The sequence below is a fragment of the Falco biarmicus genome, chromosome 4 (assembly GCF_023638135.1).
Source record: "Falco biarmicus isolate bFalBia1 chromosome 4, bFalBia1.pri, whole genome shotgun sequence".
Lineage (NCBI taxonomy): Eukaryota > Metazoa > Chordata > Aves > Falconiformes > Falconidae > Falco > Falco biarmicus.
This window is the reverse complement of record NC_079291.1, coordinates 98,015,215-98,037,841: the sequence shown is the minus strand read 5'-3', so window position 1 is coordinate 98,037,841 and position 22,627 is coordinate 98,015,215. Positions and strand designations below refer to the sequence as shown.

General features: G+C 36.8%; 1 protein-coding gene across 3 annotated transcripts in view; it reads right to left on the bottom strand.

Annotated features, from left to right (window-relative positions):
- Positions 1–22,627, bottom strand: part of FHIT (fragile histidine triad diadenosine triphosphatase) — a 614,495-nt gene that overhangs the window by 489,377 nt on the left and 102,491 nt on the right. For all 3 annotated transcript variants that reach the window (XM_056336274.1, XM_056336273.1, XM_056336275.1), the window contains one exon: positions 6,133–6,175. The gene's annotated coding sequence lies outside the window, so the exon portion shown is untranslated. The remainder of the gene's footprint in view (positions 1–6,132; positions 6,176–22,627) is intronic.

The window sequence follows — 22,627 nt, the reverse complement described above, 5'->3', positions numbered from 1 at the left end:
AAAATCAAAGAATTCTAAATAAAATAGGATTATCTAATCAACCTTGAGCATAGTTTGCTTAAAAGCCTGTTTTCTATCATACAGTACAGTGCAAAACTTAATTTTATGTGGCAATTATTAAATTGGCCCCTTCCATTACAGGAAGGCAAAAGAAATCAACAGATGCTTGCAATGAGCCCTGCAGCAAGGCACAATCAAAACCAAGAAAATTTTATTGAGTTGATTTCAGAAGATAAACAATGAAATTGTATAGATACAGATAGAATTCTGAGGCACATTAAAGGAGTAATAAAGGCACAGAAAATACACTACAACTAATAAACTGTGTGTAAGTGGTAACAGTACTATTAAGATGATTACTTAGTTAAGTGTTAAAGTAACCTGTCAGTGTCAGATGACTTACGTCCTACATAAAGTACATTATCAGAACCTGATCAGCTTTAGCTTATATTACAGAACACAACCTTCTCAAGAGTCCAGACAGCTAAGCTTTGGAAAAAATAAGGAAAAAATAAATATTTTTATTAAAAGATATCCAAGAGTCCAAAGATAAAAGTACTTCCCAGTAATCTGATAGACAATTCTGATATTACAGAAAGTATTAACCATAAGGGAAGAAGGGACACCATACATCTAGTTACTGTGAATGTATTATATCAGGACTCCTTATAACAAGAGCTAACTGGGCCCTCAAATATAAAAGATAGTTTAAAAGTTTTTTTAGCAACAGTTCTAACAAAGAATTTGAAGATTTATTTTGTACTCTTCCTACAGAAAATTCATTCCTACAGAACCAAAAAAAAGCTTAAACCAATTACTGCAAAGTTGAGAGAAAATTCACACAGTTTTACCTTGACAAACTACCATTCTGTGCAGATACATTTAAAGCAGGTAGATGAACTTGTACAGCCATTCAGTTGATAAAAAATCTAGATTGCCTTTGCTATGTAACTGACTTTTTCTAGTGCAGATTATGCCCATAAATGGGATCATTTCTTTAGGTGCCAATTATACAGAAAAATCTTTTCAGTAAAAGCTACCAGGAAAAAAAAATAATGAAAATTTAACCTTACAGTACAGTGAGTTCAAATGCAACAAATAGTACTTATTTATATCATTTTGAATGGTTTCATGTACAAAAATTTGTAAGTCAGAGGAACATTATCTATTTCATATATATGAGACTCAAAGCCCATGTGGAACAATGCTGACATTTCCAATTACTGATTTATGAGAAGTATGCGAAAATAAAAATATAGATCAGTCATGTACGTACTGGAAGATCTGGGATAATAATAATAATTAAAAAAACACCTTAGAGGAATGAGGTCTAGCCTTTGGAAAAAGAAATTAAGAGCAGATCTCGCCAATTTATAAAGGAACAAAAGGTATACTTGATGAGGCTACAGGAGCTTGTGTCAAATATAACAAAGGGCATGAATTTAAGCTAAAGAAAGGTCATCTTCAAAGAGAATGTTGGAAGAAATGCTTTACACAGAGAATAATTACGATGGAAAATAAACCACTATGACAACTTTTGCAACAAGTGATATAAACTTTAAAAGGTGACAGGCATTTGAAAGACAGTTACTGTGCAAATAGAAAGACGGAGAGAGAGATGTCTGGCCTTTCCAAAAATAGGCTTCGCATCCATCCGTCTTTAAATCACCAGCATTACATCACTATCTGCTGCCTCATAAGCCCACTAAAAGAGAAAATTGACACCAAACTGAACTGAGGGACCTAACAAGAGGATAGTGACAGTTGAAATGAGACTTAGAGATTCCATCTCCAAACGTTATTGCCTGAACTAACTCATTTCAGTGAAGGAATAAATCTTGTCCCATCTATTTCAGAGCCTTCATTTCTCTTCTAATGATTCTTCCACTTTAACAGGCTTTGATTCAATAATTTGGGTGCTTTAAACCAAACATACAATCTTAAGTTGTTATCCATCACAAGTATAATGAAGTTGTATGTTAGAAAACTTAGAATTTTTATCTTGTGTCATCTGGACATCACCCTGAATCCCACATCTTTAAAAGTGAAAAAAAATATTATTTTTACCAATTATACGAGATATCAAGAACAGTTGAATACTACTTTTTGAGTCCTGACCAACAGCAGAATAGGCTAAGGAAAATGTTGGCATGCAGACAAGCCTCTAAGGAACTCCAAGCTACGTTTGGAACTGTATCCTTAGGAAGGCTCAAAAGGAGCTTGACATAATTTTTATCAAATGTTCAAGGGCATACATATACAGTTTCAAAAGTAAGAAGAACTCTCACTATAAGAAGTCTCACTGAAACAAATACAATCAAGTCAAGGTGGCTCCAGATCCTCAGTTATCTAGTGAAGGGATCAATAAAATAATTTAAATTACAGGATTCCTTTAAAAAGAAAAAGTAACTCCGCTGTATCCTACTATACACAATACAGAAAACAAACTCCACTAACCATGGCCACCTGCTTGCTTAAGAGGGAAACTACCTCTGGAAGTTAACATTTACTACTGTCTGTGCTAACAGATTCTACTATGAGATTGGTCTTGGGTTACCATCATTGAATGAGGTAGTTAAGAACAATTTTTACCATAATTTGTGTATTTTAGAAAGTATTAACAAGTTGAATGATTGTTAAAATCTTTAATGATTTGTGGTGACTTTCACCATAAAGATGACAATAAATTAGTTTATCAGATGCCAGATCGTGCAACGCATCATTAACAAGAGGGTGTTTTCTGAACATTTCCCAAACAAATACCAGCTGGTTTATTTTCAGCAAGCAGCTGTAGTCACAAGCATCTCTTATCTGATTCACTAAACTGATGTCAAATACATAATGTATTAAAATCTCTAATGTTCATTTATAACTTCTTTGTCTCAGAAGCATTATGCTATGTACAGTATACTGCAAAGATCCAAAATGATACGATCATCATTTTCTGACTTAAAAAAAAAAAAAAGTATCAGGAGTTTAGTAAATTTTCTAAAGTTTATATAAATAGAAAAAATTATTATATTACACAACTATTCCAGATGTACCCTAGAGATTATCTGATTATAAGATAAGGAATAGCACATTTCTTATCTGTCAAGAGTACTTTGAGATCAAGACAGCTGAAGAGGATCATTTCAATGGATTAATAACTTTAGGCCACTTCATTTGAACCATCATATCCACACATTCAAAATCCAGACTAAACCAAACACACTGGGCTATCTGGAATTCACTGGGTATTTTAGGCAAAGCAATATTGATGCTCACTGAAAATCTGCTGCTGCTCATCTTAGAGGCCCCTGACCCTTGCACATCTCCAACATAAATGTAGAAATGCCAGTGACCAGCATTGCCTTGTAAATGGTGAAAACATTTGCAAACGGTACTTGTATCGCTTTCCAGCCCCTTTCCATGGGAAAGGGGAAGGGGTAGGGGGAAACCCCAAACCCAAAAACCAACCCATCCTACTCTTAGAATTCAGCTGTGTCTCTGTCTCCTTTGGGGAGCAAGCTGGCTCTAACAGACTCAGTCTCTAGTGTCTGCCACTTTCCCACTGTAATTGTAAAGCTGGGATCAGGGAATACACATGTATTTGCTCCTCTCTATCACTAAAAGGAAAATGTCTCCTGCTATTTGGTCAGCTTGGAGTATCCCTCCACTGGACAAGATCTCAGTTCTCTAGAGTAAAAGCATAGCTTACAGGGGGAAATCAGAAGAAAAAAAGATTTCTGGAAAGGGGAATAACTTCAAATTTAGTTTATTTTTTCTAAGCAACCTGTTTAAAAAAGAAAAAAATCTTGGTCACAGTTAAAGAAACAGAAATTCCTTGAATAAAGCACAAAATTAAAAAGCCGTTTCTCCCTATCATCAAAAAGCTATAGTTACTTCAAGAGCTGATAATGACAATCTACAGCTTTATAAAGGGAAAAGGGATGAATATCAATACGTGTGAGAGCTGCTGGTTATCAGCAAATAATTTAGAACTCTTCTACTAGGCATGTGTCTACCAATGCATCAATTGCTCGAGTTGCTCATTCCACAGCTAAACTACTGCACAAGTAGCAATTGCAAAACAATTTTTTACATAATGTTTAACAATCAATCAAAACATATCCATTGCTTTTCAAATGAACCATTTTTCCTTTCATGTTAAACATTTAATAATAGGTTTATTCTTAAACTGACTGATGATAATTCTTTGTCTTCATAAAAATACAAATGGAAGAGGGAAGAAGTTCAGTATCCCACTCTCCTGCAGCATGTGCAGTTTATGCCACTCAGTGAGTCAAAGGGCAAGTATCTCTAGATATTATCTAGTTCATATTTTCAACCTACGGCAGGATAAACCCAGGTCATTTCTGTTTTACTCACCCAAGATGATCAAAGAACCAAAGAACTGCAAGGTAGCCTGAAGAAGTTTTGTCCTAACCTGTTCATGTTCATCATGGGAAGATTATTGAGTTTTGGATCCATTTGTGTGCCTAACTAGCCTTGCTGTATTTCTTACCTAACCCGAAACTTTGTTTAAATTTCAGTCTGTTCTGTTTTAGATGTTCTGTTTAGGTTGGGGGGTGGAAAACAACCAACACAAAAAATTTCCCCTCTTTGTAATGGTCATTTATGGAGGTGGGGGTGGAGGGGGGTGGGGTATTTTGTTTTGGTTTAGGCTTGTTTGGGGGCTTTTTGGTTTTGGAGTTGTTGTTTGGGGGGGGGGGTTTTGGGGGTGGGGGGGGAGGTGGGGGTTTTGGTTGGTTGGGTGGGTGGGTGGGTTTTTATTGCTAAACCACCTCAATCTTTAGGGATTTGGAGCCTGAAAAGTACTCAAGAAATGACAAATCAAGTGAGACTCCTCTTTAACTAGATCAGTTCTATATTAGCCAAGAATTTTATTTACAGAGTAGGAATATAGCATACTTCCCCCCACCCCCAATAGCTGGGTCCATAGATGATTAACTGATGATACCCAGGGCTTTGATACTTCAATACATTGTACTGCTAGCCACATACTCTTACCTCAAGCTTTTTTGGATCATTTCCAACTCCACCAAAACAAACCACAATCCTATCAAAGAGGGGCACCATAATAAGATTAATGAAACCCAAATGTAAGAACCTTCTTTGCTTCCCAGATCAGAGGTATCATGGTGGTTTCCTTGTAAGAAGTGAAGGCAGTTTAATATTAAGATTTCTCTCTTAGCTTTAAAACCATTGAGATTTTTCCTTCCTGAAAAACTAACAGTTCAGTATTGAAAGGTCTGGATTTCACTACGTAATTTCTTTAGGGAATTACTATTAAGTTACCAGCTCACTAGCATGACCACTTGGGGTCCTATTATGGCCACATACATTTGAATGTAAAAAATTGAAGGCTTCAGTGTCTGGAGAGACTCTGGTTTGACTAAACTTTAATTTTAGAATTCTCATAGGCACACCAACTGCATAATTCAGCACTAAATAACATTAGCTTGGTGAAGAATTAGAAGATGCAGAAGGCTACAGAAAGGAAGGCAGAAGAGAGCAGGAGTAGATTTGTATTTGAGCATATCTGACAATACACTTCAGCAGAAAGTCAAGCTCTCTTCAGAGGTTAGGGTGCGTAGCTGGGTACTCTCTTTACTAATGCCAAGCCTCTTGGCTTCATAAAATCTCCTGCTGTGATGGGATTAAAACATTTTTGCAAAAGATACAGAGGAATAAGGTCAATCACAGATCACGAAATAACCCTCACCCCAACTCTGTCTGCTGGGGGTTGGACTCTCCAGCCTAATCTTATTCAAACAAAAAGCCATATATATAGCCTGTGTCCTGAGTATCTAAAGCTGTTTCACATTACTGGATCTACTGTAATCCTTCTGTTTTTAACAAGTCCTGATGCACAAAATTGTGCCCCCAGTTCAAAGACAAGACATGTAGGTTTAGAGACCCACAGAGGTTCCTATTACATGATTCTGGGGTCAGGTTCCCCACCCCCTGCCCCAAGGTGTTTCCAAACACTTTTTAAATAGGTACTGGAATGGATATGTGTTGCATAGATTTTGTTATTCGTTATTCATTGCTGTCAGGAGAAATCACTGATGGGTCTCATGTCTCAGTGAACAGAGCAGGATGTTCATATGAGAAACACACACTTACATTAGGAGGTTGCAGGAAGCTTCTTCTATTGCCTAATCTTTACCTGAAAAAAGAAAACATAAATTAGAGGTCTTTAATAGAGAGGCTCGCAAAATCATTCAATGGAGATATTAATCCACAAGCGCTTGTTGTGTGGGAAGAGGTGTATTCTCCATGGGAATCTTATTGAACTCCTCAGAACAGAATAGTTCAGTTTGGGGAGCACCTAAATTTCTATTTGACTTCCCCCGCCCATATAGTTACAAAAGCGTACATTACTTTGCAGTACATACTTCTGCCACAAAACCACCAAAGAAAAAAAAATGCAATAATCAGTAACATTTATAGCATCAATTATCAGCTACCTGTTGAATTTCCAGTTTCCAAAATATCTACTTAGTAAACAGTATTGTAATTGGAAAGCTTTACAATCAATACCACGTATTTTCAGATACACAAATTTCACCATAAAGCAAAACCTTGACAAAACTAATGTTTGTTTGGTGAGAAGCTTCAACATTATGTCTTTTCATTCAGGTTTTCTTTTAAGTATCAGCCCAAAAATGATGAATTCTGAATTTTAATTAGATCTCCTCTTCAGAACAAGCCACAACTCTATCCTTACAGATAGCACAGCTAGAACTAATCAATCTTCTAAAAGGGTTACATGAAACAATATTAACTTCCCACTGCTATAGAGTAAACCAATGCATTTTCTGGAGACTAGAAAAGCAAGGATATTTCTCATTTTTGTATACCACTAGGAGCTCCTTGTTAGGACCTATTTTAGCTACACAAGTATTTTAGCTCCAAGAGTAAGAAAAAAATCCATACCATATAGCTCAGTGCAGACGATGATCAGAGTGATTTTGTAGTGTGCAAGGAAGGGACAATATGACCCTATGCATTTCACTCTCAATTACACTACTCCATTACAGGAGAATGGAGATTAAACATTCCCATCATGCACAAGATGTATGCAGCTGCCTCTTATTATTTGGTGAAGGTCATGAATAAGGCCAAACCTATGACTGTATTCTAGCTAAGTAATTCAGCAGTCCCTTTCTCAAATGTGATTTGATAATGAGTTATTAGGAAATACAAGCCTGGGGTAAGAAATATGCCAATGTTTAGGAGACTAGTACGTGCAACAATCCACACTGTTACTCTAAATTAGTGACATGAAGGTTTCTCTGAGCATAAGTACAAAGCCACCATGAACAGAATTAACCTAATGTGGCATTTTGTCAGTTTACAGAGCGTTTAACAACACTTGAAATTGCTTTACCTAGTAACTCACTGATTCCATTAAATCCATCTATCCAGGTGTGCACTTTGTGGGACAGTCATTTCCTCATCAGTAATTTGTCTATTCTTTTGTTGCCATCAATATGATTTACTGTGATCCAATAAAATTATTTTGGTTTCATAAAAGTAACATAAGCATCTATGAAGAGGAAATATTTTCTTTCAGAAATGTAATTCCAGTGTTTACGGTCAACTTTTGTTGAATCAGAAGAGTAAGGGAATTCATACACTGTTCTGTATTCTTCCAAAGCACCTTTCTCAAATGTAAACAAAAAGTTAGCAACAATGTGCACAACATTAGGTATTAGGAAAGCATAAATTCTAGTTGGTAGGGACACAGTATTTTAGAATACAAGGCCTCCTTCCTTTTTTTTTTTTTTTTTTTTTTGACTACTCATGACCACCCTAGAATGTTCAGTCTAGCACTGGTACCTGGATTAGAACTGCCATATGTCAGAGTTGACACCCAGAGTTTGGGTTACAATGCCCTGAAATGACCACTTGGGACTGCCTTAATATCAGCTACTGGGAGCAATGCCAGAGCAAAATACTCAGCTGACAAGTTTCAGCAGTTTCTGAGCACCACATTTAAACCGGGATCTGTACTAAAGATAAAAAAATAAAAAAAAAAATCTTCCCAAGATTGAGAAGGTAACAAAAGTAACTCCAAGGAAAAATAAGAATAAACTAATTCATGGATAATTTCATAACAATTCTGTGAAACCAAGTCTGGAGAGAAGCTGCAATAACCAATCACTCCAGCAGCAATCCTCAAAGAAAGTCAGAACACTGGGACAGGCTCCTTGAGACAGAGAGGTTTCTTCAGGAACACATCTTCAACATCACCACATTAACGTTTGGAATTACAACATCAACAGAGCAATTGTTTGCTTGTTTTTGACTCCTGCTTTTACTTTTTTGAAACTTCAACAGTTTACTGTCTTAGTGGCTAAAGATCAAGCAAGAATGGATCCTCCTGTCCCAAATATTCTGTGCATACAACGCAGTCCATGTGCCCTGCCCTGAAGGGCCTCCATGGCCCAACACTAGGGACAAATACCAAGTCACATGTAGCTTTTAATATTCACCACTGCCAAGAACAAGGGAAGGAAGATAAATGCTGATTCTCTTTTTTCTGAACTAGAAGGAGATATCTAATAAACCCATTCCAACAGAAAGGGATCATTTTACAGGGCGCCAGATCTCTGGAGAGATTATCGTGCATGTTCTTTGCTGGATTTTTTTTTGTTTACTTTTACCATTTCCTTACTTTTTTCCTCTTCCGTTCATGGCTAGCAGATTTAATACTGCTCTTTCAAAAGCCATTATAATTATAGAATCCAAGCTGTTAAAAGAAATCTTAATAAAAAAAATCATCCTCACCACATAAAAGGAAACACCAAAATATTTCATCTTCCTTATTAATCCCATTAAAAACCTTCTACTCTTTATCCTGCAAAAAAGCATACCCATATTTTTCCAGCTAACAAATTTGAAAGTATAAAGGCAACTTTAGAGGCCAATTTAAATATGATGTATATATACACACACATATATATTGTGGGTATAAACACTAGTTGTCAAGCCAACATTTTAAAGAGACTGACGAACATTAACAAAAAGCCTAGCCATCTACTAATTAAGCTTTATACTTGAACATATTTCAGGTATGTTTTAGAAATATACTAATATTTCAGTTATTTGACCTTCCTTGATATCACACCTGTTTGTTCCTCAGCATGTCTCAGAATCATTATTTAAGACTAAAGCAGATAGACACATGAAAGATACTTAAAAGTAACCGTCAAAGGTTACATGAAGGATTTCAGCTCATGATATTAAAACTCCATTGGTTCTCAGTTCCATGAATTTTTATTCTGTTGCGTGGCTTCAGTGCCCACCATTTTGATTCTTTGGAATAAAGAACATAGGATTTAAAACCCAAAGGTATAAGCTCAGGTTTACAGGGCAAAACCCAGGACAGCCTTTTAAACAAGAAGTAGCAAGAAACTTGATTCTTGTGGTGGGTTTTTCATCATGAACTAGAGCAATAAATTAGTAATTATCATTAATAATCATGTATCTTCAAGGATGAAGAGGGCTTAAAGAAAAAGTATAGAAAAATCAAAGCAGCAAGCACAAGTTTTATATATCTATCAGGAACTTTTTAGATGGATTTGGCATTTGAAACATTGAAGTGAGGAGACATTCATTTATCTTTGTATATGGTTTTTTTCCCTAAATTTGTCTTCTCAGCAAGTTACTAAGACCAGTGGAATAAAGGCTATAACTTCTTTATGAAAGAGTTTGTATATATTATTTATAAGCTGTTACATAAGCACGTCTACATAACAGGACTGATATTCCATCATTTAAAAAAATGCAGTAACAAGAAGGATTTGTTTGTTCAAAGTATTGTAGATTTTTAAAATTAGCATCTATATTTTTATCCTTTGGACACATCCATAACATTAAGATTTATACTCCTACCAGTAATTTATAGTAAGATATATTCTATATCTAGGATATCTGAATTTCAATGTGGACTGATTTTAATTCCTACTGACATCGGTGCATCCTATTTATTAAGTCCCAGTAAGAACAAATACAGCTCCACAACACCAAGAAACATGTACAGAAGTATGAGACAGGAGCCTAAAGGCTAAAAACTATCCTGAAAGCCTGTCATGCTACCTGCCACAGATGATTTAAAAAAAAAAAAAAACCAAACTGATTTATGAAATATTTCATAATGAATCGGTCTTTTGAACTTGTCACTATTTTAATGCTACATCTTGCATCAAAAAATTTCAACTAAAACACTACCATTACCTAAAATATAACCTTCTCCCTACTCCAATCAGACATTCCTAACTGTGAGGTAGGAGCAAACATAACTTACCAAACCCATCCAGGACATTTATTTAGTCCATCACCTATATGCACAGCAAATATGTCAGCTACAAGGTTTAAATTTAGCCACAGAGATCTTTCAGTGTTTCATTCCTGAGAAAAGGCTCACAATTGTAGCTTGCTCTGAGAAAACTGAAATCCAAAGACTACTTACAGAAGCAGTTTTACTGTATGCTTTAGTCATTCTGTTAGTTACAGAGTTTGCTTTTTTTTTATGAAGATATGCAAAACTACATTCTTCTAATGAAGCAGTAAAAACCTGACGACACTTCAAATTGCTTTTACTAAATGGGAGTATTTAATATTTTTCTGTAATTGCTAAACCAAAGACTAATCATACACATCTGTGACAGCTAATGGGTCTGTATTAGTTAAGCTAGTCAGACAGGATTTAACCTTCATTTCTGTTCAGGTGATGTCCACAAATCATTAAAGGAGAGAATTACCTGCAGTGTATCCAAGAATACAGTGCAATTCAGGGGTTAGCGCTGCTTAATAGCTCTACAAAAAATAATAATTTTTTCCTCTTCAGTTTTTTTAAGTTCACTTTGCCTACATACCTACAAAAACCTTAGCAGCAGTTAAGGGATTGGTCATTTAAGACAACTGCCCAGCACGCCAAACACCTTATTTCTATGCTTCCATACTCCCATCTCTTGGACTGATTGTTTCAAGCCTTCCACTTAGAGGACTGGATCAGAGAACTTTTTCCTTGTAGTTTTGTAAGGCAGCTCTCAAAGCAGGTCCTGTTGCAGCTTGATTACTCAGCGCTACAGTAATTCAATTTATGATTATGTGGCTTGTCAAACCTATGCTCTCTAACATGTGAAAAATTAAAATACACTGAGAAATTCAAATATCTGTAAAGTTCTACCATTGTGTGGGAGTGAGATGAGCTTAGACCAAGTTGAAAACACAGAATAGTTGTTTGAAAACTGAAACTTTTATTTTTAAAAAAATCCTTATGCACACAAGCCTTAAAGTAGCAGCTTCCAGTAAAAGTCATTTAAGAGCAGCTTCCACTAGAGCAGACTTTAGGATGGATACTTTAACAGATACTGCCACAGTTTAGTGACATGAAAAAAACCAACTATAATACACAATAAAGTAAGAAAATCATAAAGAAATAAAGTAGCAAGTAATTTTTGTAATATCAAAAGTTTCTAGCAAGCTGCTTGAGATTTTTTTTAAACTATCTCATCAAGTTGAATTCCAGCCTACTAGTAAATGGGACTCACTGGGGTAACAGTGTGCTGAGTCTGAGGAAGGAGAAAAATGCCAAGAGGATATATAAACACATTAAACGTAATTTACATTCTGCTGAATTTAGTGTCTGCCAAGTCTGGCATACTGCTTGAAATGTTGTGTTTATCAGACATCTGGGCAAAATTTAGGAAAGTTGGGAGATACAGAAATTTCAAAACCATTTGGAAGAACCTCATAATAATTTGTTGTCATGCTTCATGATAGGTCTTTTTATAACACAATGACTATATGGTCACTATGAAACTATGATAACATTCTGATCCTTGAAAGTAAAAAAAAAAAAAAGAAAAAACACACCACAAAAACCCCAACTTTTTGCAACTGAGTGTTTAGGGAATTCCAAAAGGATGGGAATATTAAAACACTTAAGTTTTGGAAGACAGTCTGCATCCATAATCTTTAAACCTAAGATTTAGAGAGGTCTGCAGGACAAAAGCAAATAAATATTTTTTCTACCTTTAACATTTTTTCCAGTATTACCCTTTTTTCCCCAGCATTTTTTAAAAATCTTTTATGGGAAGATAAAAATTTCTTGAAAATTGTTGAACACAAATTTGAGTGTTGTTGCAATATTCAACAGTGCATTGTTTAAGGTACTCAGCTTGTGCTGAATAGTCCATAAATACTGAAGAAAGCAAAACTCACAAAAAATGCCCCCACAGATTAGGCCAGTGAACTGGTCTGATCCTTGCCTTGATTATGGCACAGCTTTTTTAGATTTTCATCTTCAATTCTTGCATTTCAGAAATTTCTGTAAAGAGAAGCCAACAACACAAAAAAAGGCTACTGAGCTTATAGTATTCATTTGTGAGAACGATGTAAAGCTTGGCCCATGAAAACAGTCAGCATTCCTCTTGTTTCCAGTAGGGCAGGACTTCGCTTGCACTTCCCGGACCATTATTTTCCTAATAGGTGGGATATCAAACTGCAGCATTTGCAAGATGACCGTACTTGTGGAAGAACATTTTCTCCAAAAAGTAGACATAAAACTGAAGACCTACTTGTATCCCCAGGTCTGCTGCAAGCCCAATAGCCAGGGAACATAGTAAACCAAAGAAAAATAAACATGAAAGTTTTATCACCTTGAGACATAACCATGCCCTGTTCTCTCATCTTCCCACAGTTTTGGGGACATGCCTTGCTTCTCATGTGAAAGGCCCGCAATTCCATTCACCCTCTTTAAAATAATTCCTCTATCTATTCTCTCACCACCTTTATACACCTTTTTTTAGAAAAAGACAAAAAGCACCACCACCAAAAGCCCCACCCTCAAAACCCCCTACACAATGCACCCTGAGCATACACAGCCACGGCAGGAAAGCATTTCCCACCATAACTTTGTAGGCTGAACTTTGAACCTATAGCTCCTAGGAGTCCTGCTGAGTCTAGCTCAGTAAGTAGCTATACCTCCGCTAGTAGAGAGAAATGTGAGTTTTAAAACAAGACTAATGCTCAGAATCCTGGCCAAATAAGGCAAAACCTCAACAAGTCACATTCTCCTGTACTTCGGATGGTTTCCAGTAAGCCCAGAGCCACATATTAAAACCACCTGAAAGTGCTGATGGCTTGAATTCACCAGACGAAAAACTGAGATTACAATGGGCTAAAAGGAACCAGGCTAAACACAACAAAACCTTTATGTTTCAACAAATATTTGCCCAAAGGCTACAACTGAAGTCTCTGGTTAATAACTTGATCACCTCACAGATATATAGCTTATGTCAGCATGTGGTCCCACACCCACTACTCTAATCCCATTCCTGGAACTACCTAATGGTTTTTTACTTTCATGCTTTTTCTTTCCTGAATAAACGTTTCTTTAGCTAAAAGCATGTCTTGGCTACACCAGAGATTTCAGACTGTATTTTGCTACACAATATAAAGTAGCAAACACACTTTTGGCCTGTACAAAACAAAAAAAAATAAATAAATAAATCTAAGGTTGTACAGAAATCCCAAAGCCTCAAATACACTATCAGCCAGTTCCCTCCCAGAGCAGGCTGCTGCTGCCCTGATGGTTTTCAATTCCTGTTGGGAATAATCCATAAAATGTTCAGGAAAAAAAGCATCTAGAAATGTCCATTATGTTTTTCATGCTTATCTGGGGAGGTCTCTTCTTTAGTTAAGAGAATAATTTCAAGCAAAGGTTAATTACGCACTAGCCTTCTAAGAGCCTATAAAGGATTTACAATAGGTTGTTGGCATCATGTTGTAGCACTGATCACCTCCCTGCATGCCTGCAAAAAAACTTCAGATTTAGCTCTGCATAAAGCAGCTATCAACTTTTTCCTTATTCTCCCTTTAATTAAAAAAGAAAAAAAAACAAACAACAAACCAGAAAACCTACTGTTCTGCAGTCTAAATTCATTAACAGGCTACACATAGCAATGAATTGCAGATCTCCTAGAATCAGTGGCAAAGCCTCTGTTAACTTGAAATCAGCCCAGATTTGTCCAAAAGGAGTGAAGTAAAAGAATGACATCTAAGGTTCTCAAGGTTACATAGAAAATATGAACAAAGGGGAAAGTTCTTTTACCAGCAGCTCCCTGCAGCTTTCCTTCACAGCCCACGTTCATCCACCCAAGGAGCCTGAGGCAGTGACCTGCTGGCAGCCACACACAGAATTCACTTCTGTCCTAGAAGCAACTTCACCCAACTCCACTAGTCAATACTCGTTATTGATAGGTGAATATGCAGCCTAGATACCATATTCTTAAGTTTGTGAATTTTCAGGATTTCAGAACAATATTAATAAAGACTATGAAAGGCCTGATTCATTACTGGAAATAGACTAAAACTTTTCATGGGATAAATTAGTCTTTTTATAAATATTCATAGCAACAGAAGACTATGAGAAAAAAGTTATTGAAAAACTGAATACACCACAGGTATCTTTCAGGTACCATATCTACCATGTATATATTTTTTAATGCTGCACATGCCTAATTATGTTACAAACCATAATGGGACTACAGAGGTAGTTAGGTACAAATCACAAATAAAAGCATGGTTCTGAACTGCATCAATACAAGAATTGCTCTAGCAGAGCTCAGAGTAGCATGTGTGCAAAGAAGTTCAAAACAGAGTAAACAGATTAATATCTTATGCACATTTAAAATCTGTAACACTAGTTAAGCATTTATGAGCTAAATTACAGGTCCATGTTTTGAGTTTGGATTAACAATAAAGCAAACCTCACGCAACACAAATGTTACAAAAAAGCAGCCAACGTAAAATTCACATTTTGTCTTTTTGCCAGATGATAAAAATGATTCCCCACATGGAAATTAGATTCTTCAGACCTACCATACTGAATCATTTAATTTGTCTAAGTACTGCTAATGCAGTTGCACACTGCAACGAGCATTTGAATTTTAGATTAAGCAAATGAAGGGCAAGGTATCTCTTCATACACAGTTAGAGACTACTTAACAGCAGGGTGCCACATTGCTTATAGAGACAGACAGTAACCTAGCGCAATTTTTCATCTAGCCATCAGAAAAACAGATGTATCTTTTACCAATATTGGTTTTACTTAAATAGCTTCCCTCTTATATGTAACACTATCTCATAGCTAATGCATAGAAATAACCTGGTATAGGGTAACTACAATTTCTATTTTGACTCACTGCCATTCAAACTTTCACCCCATTCTAACTTTTAAAGGTCTCTTTAAATAAATTAGTTCTGTTTAGGCAGGGCAGGTCTTCCAACTGTCAAGTTTAAAGTTTGAACACAGAGTATTTAGAGAGAAGTTAAATGATCTTAAAATCTCTTAATAGTCTTAAACTACTTAGTGCATATTTACTAACCCTAAGCAGCTCAGGCACGGCTGAAATAATTCTAAGTATACTTTGTGTTCCATTAAACAAAAAAAATAAAAAATAGAAGAGCAGAAGTCTAGGCAAAAGGTTTCTAAATTATATCATAAAGCCTTTATTAATAGTCTGAGTTATTGCTACCCTTTTTTACCAACAATTAGAAGTAAAATAGACCCTGAACGCTACTCATCATAGATCATGCAGGCACTCAACTATGACCTGGAGATATCATCATCATCACAACAACAAGAATTACAATAATAATACAAAAAAGTAGTGCCATCTTCAGTACTTCATCTAATTACGAGTGAATGCAGACATCAGTTTAGTGAGAACTGAATACTCCATTGCTTTCTGGAGAAAGAGAGATCACCTATTAGATTTAAGTGGCCAGAAGATGTTGTCAACAAAAGGAAATAAATTGAAAACATCATCAGACAGATGAAAGGCTGTTATGCAGGGGAGAGAAATTTCTAATATGAGGATTAGAATATACTTAAAATCCATTTGACACCTTCTTTCCCCAACCACATTCTCACTATCAATTGCTCTGTTTCATGTGGTTTTAATGTATACTGGTCATTCTCATGTTACCATAAGCACGATCTTACTCATTTTAAGCAAAGAACCCAGTCCTGAGTTAATTATCCTACAGCCTGGCAGGTCTGCAGGCACTTTGTGACCCTTACATGGTAACGTGCACTGTGTTCAGTAATACCACCCCAGTCATTAGGTAAATGGGGGGCACTGACAGTTTTCCATAGGCATCAGAAGCATGCACGTGGTTATTGCAGAGGTTTAACTCCACAGTCCTGCATGGCTCTAAAATCCATGAAAAGGATGAAAAACAGTTGAACAGAGATTAAACATCTGCGCACTATCCAAGTGCGCCTTGTCTCAAGTACAGCTGGATATCTTGGAAAAGACTCAGTGGATGGGCTAGGTTAAAGTGAAATATTTTAGTACTAAGTCTCTCAGAAGTGGTCTGATTGCTTGAATGACTGTTTCTTGTCCTACTACACTATTTAGGAACTGCATGGGATAAGTTAGCAAGTCACCTGCTTTCCCTGACAACTAAACACAGAACGGTTTACTGGTACTACAAATACTAGACGGGAAAAGATTTTTAACAATCTGCAGTGCACCTGGAAACCTAACACAGGGCTTCATGTCTACTGCCAGTAGACTTCAGTTAGAGAAAACTGAAGTTATATTTGCTAGCCCTATAAGACAAGCTGTCACTTTGTCAAATGATTTCTTACTAAACCTGACTGCAAGCATAAAGCATTAACATAATTCATTAGAACAATTAGAATGCATCCTTGTTGTCTTCTAATTGGATTGTTCCTTACACTAGTAATTGCATCAGACAAGAAAAGAATAACAACTTCAGATTTCTATAATCATCTGTAGAGTACGTGAGAGAAGAATGATCAATAATGCTAATCTACTGGAACACAAATTCCCAGAAAGAGATATTTTCTCATGAGTTATTTTTTAAATAATCAGCATTATTTCTCAAAGTCTATGTTACTCCCATGCGTACTTAAAAAAGCATGAGCAGACACTGAAATAATCAGAAACACTGAATGATAACTGTACTTGGAGGGCTTCTGGGCAAAAGGCACATTACCATCTTCTCCCACTGGCTACAGACGTGGTAGTGAGAGCTATCATTACATTATCTTTATACAGACAAAGGGAAGAAAGTGGTGCAGATCAGCCCTCCTCCCCCACACTTCCAATAGCAGAGATGTTCCAAAACATCTGATTACTTCTAATATCTAAAAAGAGTATCTTTCCAATTATTTTCTCAGTGGCAATACCATCAACTGTAACAGAAAACTGTTCACCCACACAGGCTTTTTTTAACCATTGCCAAACTTCTCGGAACTTTGTTAGCACTCTGCATTGACTATGTCAATCAAAGTTGTCCTCAGCTTTAAGAATCATTAAATATTTTACAGCTAGGGAAAAAAAATAGCACGAAGGAAAGCAGGGGAGGATGCAAAAACAAAGAATGAAATCCAGCAAAAATATGAATACAAACAGAAGTAAAAACTCCAAAAGCAGAGCACAAAAAGATACCATCTGATTTCTCCACATTAATGGAAGTAGCCCTGCAGCTGGAGGACATCTCATAGAGCAAGAAGGCAGAGCAGTGTCAACTTTTATTATACTCCTGGTCCATCCTTTTCCTACCAACGTGAAACCTGTACGCAAATTGTAACATCATTGTTGGTTATTTAATTTAACATTAAGAACTACAAAGCGTGTTAAGCACACCATTTTTCAGGATTGTACTCGAGAAACAGGTGACACATGAACTATTATATCTGCTACATTCCATCCTTCAAGCTGTCCCATTCACTCCAAGAGGGGAATACTCCAAATCTTTAACAGTTTTTCACTATAAGGATCCTACTTTTTTTTTCCCTGTATTTCTGCAAAATCCTTGGGGAGGTCTTACAGTCCACTTTCACATTTCACCCACTTAACTATTAGCTTTGGGTGAGAAGAATCGAGAGGCAAAATGGTTTGTAGCACTTTACCTCAAGGTAGTCTCTGGACATTACTGAAATCCAGAGCCTTTAAAAAGCCATCACCCCAGTAAATACCATAATAGCCAACGAGAAACCACACATGAGAAGAACCCAGGTTCTAATGAGGGCACTCTAATCTAATAAAATTCAGATCATGTAAAATAAGGAATGGGAAATAACACTGGATCAGGGAAAAGCAAACTCATGGCCAAAAAGCTAATGAAGCAAACCAGAGGAATACCAGTTTTAAAACTGGAACTTTGAAGAAGAGGAAAAAGCTTACTGAACTTTGGTAATTCACATAAGTTTAAAAGTAAAAATAAAGGTAGGGAAGAGACTGAAGAAAGTGAACAGATGAAGGTAATTACTAAGCATTTTAGTGGACTTCAGCTGGGGTTGATTTCATTACACCTCTGTATGGGATTCTAGAATTTATGGTAACGGATAACACAACAGAAAGTTCTGCAACCCCTCCTAAGACTTCTACTTTATCTAAACTGAAGATAAAGCCTGTAGACCATTTGAACAGTAGACAGTATTTTAATAGTTTTCTTAAATTGTCCATCTTAGGAAGAGGGGTTTTCTTCTGAAGATTAAACACTTCCAGTTTATTTCCCCTAAGCAGTGTTTTGTACCTTGATTAATGGGAATTAAATCCACACTGACTGACAATTTCTAGACAGACACCTTCCCCAGCAGAATCTAGGGTCAATATACTTCATTCCCATTATCTCTTCTTATATATCTGTTCTAGGATCTTCTACAGAGTTTTACAAATCTCAGACCTTTCACCACAGTTGTACTTTTCCAGTTAAGATAATCAAGTTGTCCAAAGGCAAGAGATCTTTGAGCAACTTGAAGCATATTAGCCTTGTCCAACCTAAACCAAAAACTTCATGGAAATACATAATTCATACCATACACTTCCATGCTTGTCCTTCCTTTTAGGGTGATCATATCTCAATCTAAATTACATTAGAATTTTTTTTCATATAAACCCAGAAATTCAAAAACCAAATAATTCCACACCACAACCTTTAAACAAATCACACTCATCTTTTACCCAGAGAAGTATCTGGAGGTCTACTTGAAATAAGAAAAAAGCAGCCAGATGAAACAGCCTTCATCGTGCCCTGCTAAAACTGAAGTCTGGGCCAAAACTTTAATCTTCTGTGGCTTCCCAATAGAGTGCAAGGCTTAATCCATAGGGTTTAAAAGATGGACATACAATCTGGGATAAGCCTGAAATCATCTGAAATCTTCACCTGGCGCTCAGCTGTTCATTTGTGCCTTTTATAATTAGAAATGAGAAAGAACATATGCAAGTGATAAATGCAGCACAAAACCTCAAATTTCCCTTCCTCACAACACAAAGCTCTCAAGTTTGCATAACAGACCTTCTAGTGGGAAGGAGGCCAACATTTAAGTGTGATGGTTTAACCCCAACACCAACTAAGCCCCACACAGCTGTTCATGCCCCACACGTTAGGATGAGGGAGAGAATTGGAAGTGAGAAAACTCACAGGCTGAGATCAAGACAGTTTAATAGGTAAAGCAAAAGCCAGACACACACGCAAGCAAAGCAGGGAATTCATTCACCACTTCCCATGGGCGGGCAGGCGCTCAGCCATCGCCAGGACAGCAGGGCTCCAGCACGTGTAGCGGTTACTTGGGAAGACAAACATCATCACTCAGAATATCCCTCCCCTTCCTCCTTCTTCCCCAGCTTTACATGCTGAGCATGACACCATATGGTGTGGGACAGCCCTTGGGTCAGCTGTCCCGGCTGTGTCCCCTCCCGACCCCTTGTGCCCCCCCAGCCTCCTCGCTGCTGGGGGGGTGAGGAGCAGAGAAGCCCTTGGCGCTCTGTAAGCGCTGCCCAGCAGTAACGAAAACATTGGTGTGTTACCAACGCTGCGTCCAGCACAAAGCCAAAGCACAGCCCGTACCAGCTACTGTGAAGAAAGTTAACTCTACCCCAGCCAAAACCAGCACAATAAGATACGTGCTTACATGAACACAACACACATTTCCCTCCCTACTGTGGGGTTAACCACTGGATCCACACAACTTGTAAGGCCCAGAGTTTAAGATGCTCCCTTCCCTCCAGGGCCACAGGGAATATAGGGCCTGATTACTGATCATGAAAATAAAGAGGTAAGATCTAATCTATCCTGGAGTCTCAAAAGCTGAAAATATTGTTATTTTTGAGGCAGAGTAACTAAGGAAAGCTCAGATCAGGAAGTGGTCCCTAAATCAATGTGTTATCTTAAAAGTAAAATTATCATTTTATGTTATAAAAAATAAATGCCCTCAGCAGCCCTCATTATCATTTCAGCAATGAAGATCTGGATAAAAATATGCAGCAGTTTTTTCAGTGCTCACTCTGGAACAACTGCAGCTGTTAAACTCAAGTAGAAAATTCAGCCTTTCACATTCTTTACTTTCAAGGATACCTCAGACAAGCAAAGACCTGACTTATCTATTGATAGCTCTGCCAGCTTCCCTAAATGGACTGCAAATAATTTTCTGAAAGCTTTGTAAAAGTCTAGGCACTTTTCAATGCAGTAAAAAGACAACAATCTTGAATTTCTTTTCCATCAGACATTTCCACATCAGTGAAACCGTGCTGCACTAGGCAAATAGGAGATGATACTGTACAAGTGATTGCACCTATCTTCAGTAAAGAAGATACTGAGAATAAGTTTTTCTAAGAGTCGTCCCAAGTCTAAAGTCCTTTTATCTTCTTGGGAGTTTAGAGTTTGTTTAGGGTGTTTATATGGTTTTTGAGGGGTTTACAGGGACAGGGGGAGAAAGGAGAAAGAGGAGTTACACACCTTTCAGAATGCGACAACAAAAAAATCACAGCTAATTGCATCCTATGCATTTAACAGACACTAAATTCAAGATGTAAAATAGCTGTAAAGAGATACTTACCATTTAGAAAACAGACCTAAATCTAATCCTAACAGACTTTTCCCAGCCCACTAACAGGAAGGCACCCTACAGTGAGCCAACATGGTTAACTGCTGATGGAGAGTTCACATTTTATGAATCCAATGGATTTGTAACTGAAGCAAACAACATTACTATACCTAGGAATTCACATCTGAAAAAAGAAAAAAAAAAAAAAAAAGATTTACAATGGTTCGCTCAACTGCAACTGCAGGAGAGATCTAAGTTTTATACAGTTAACTGGCAGTAGAACAAACCCACAAAGAACATGAATGACCTGAAGGTACAGAATTACACAAGTGAGACCACAAAGACACAAACATATACAAAGGAACAAAAGAAATATGTGAAGCCAAACAAAAAGAATAACAGTCCACATAGAAAGACAGCATTGCTACCAGAACCAAGTGGCACCAAATTCTCTTGAAGCTGTGCTGTTCTTGTCTCCACCACCTAATCAAAAAGTACAGGAATTTCCAGCTGGAGTACAAGTTGAAGTAAAAACAAGAAATTCACTTGACAAAACCTTATTTTTTAAAAAATACCCAAGGAATTTGGAGATTCTCGCCACATCACCTATTTCCCATTGTTTTTGTGCAAAGCTTCCCATTGAAAACTCACCCACAGGAGTTTCACACAGAAACAAATTTGCCACAACAAAACTAAAGTAAACACTAAAAATGAGGAGATTTTCCAAATCTATACATCGGAATATCAAGGTGCAATTTGGAGACAAAGAAATTTGGAGAAATTTGTTGCATAGATTTTCATTAAGGATTAGCTTTAAGTATTGTAAGTTTGTAAAGTCAGTATATTCCTATAAGCCTGTTAACAAACCACAGATATAGATATGCTACCATTTGGTGTGTTCATACATTATTTATAAAGTAGCTTTAAAACTCCATAATAAAAGCTACAACCAATAATCTCAATGAAGCAGCTGTCATCAGCAGTCTGCAGGAAGTCTGAGAAAACAGGCAGTAGCATCGAATCTTTAAGAACTCTCCTCTACCACCTTCCACAATTATCTTCAATATAAATTACAGTCTCCTCAGTGACTGCTTCAAGTTGTGCTTTTTTTTTTTTTTCCTTTTCTGATTTTTTTCCCCTTTTAATTCCTTTAATTAATGACACAAAACAAAGATACAGTTTTTCCAAAAATAGAGGGGGGGGGGAAACCACCAAGTACTTAATGCTTTTGTTTAAGAGCATCCCTGGAGAGATTTGCTTCCTGAACTGCCCCTTTCACAGCAGAAAGTTTGACTCATGCTACAGATAACTCTGAGGTTTGAAATTGCTTAGAAAAAAAAAAAAAAAACAAACAAAAAAAAAACCATGAAAAAACTTTGTTTAGTTTACATTTCACAGAAAATTCCTTTCCAGACCTTATTCAGCAGGCATAATTTTATCATGTAGTCACTAGATTGAGATTCATGTTACCTGAGTTCAGCACTTTGCTTTGTCACAGACTTCAAGACTAGTTTTTCCACACAACACTTTATCTTTTTGTGGCTGTAATGAGGGCCAGTTCATTGATGGCTATAGAGCATTCAGATGTCAAGAGTAGAAAAGGAGGAAAAAGGCAAACACAGGGATATCCGCAGTTCACTAGCATCTGGAGGCTTTCCAGCCGTTCGCAAACTCAGAACATTATTGCAGTCCAAACAAGCAGTTGCTATTTTTCAGAACGAAAATAACATGTTAAGTACA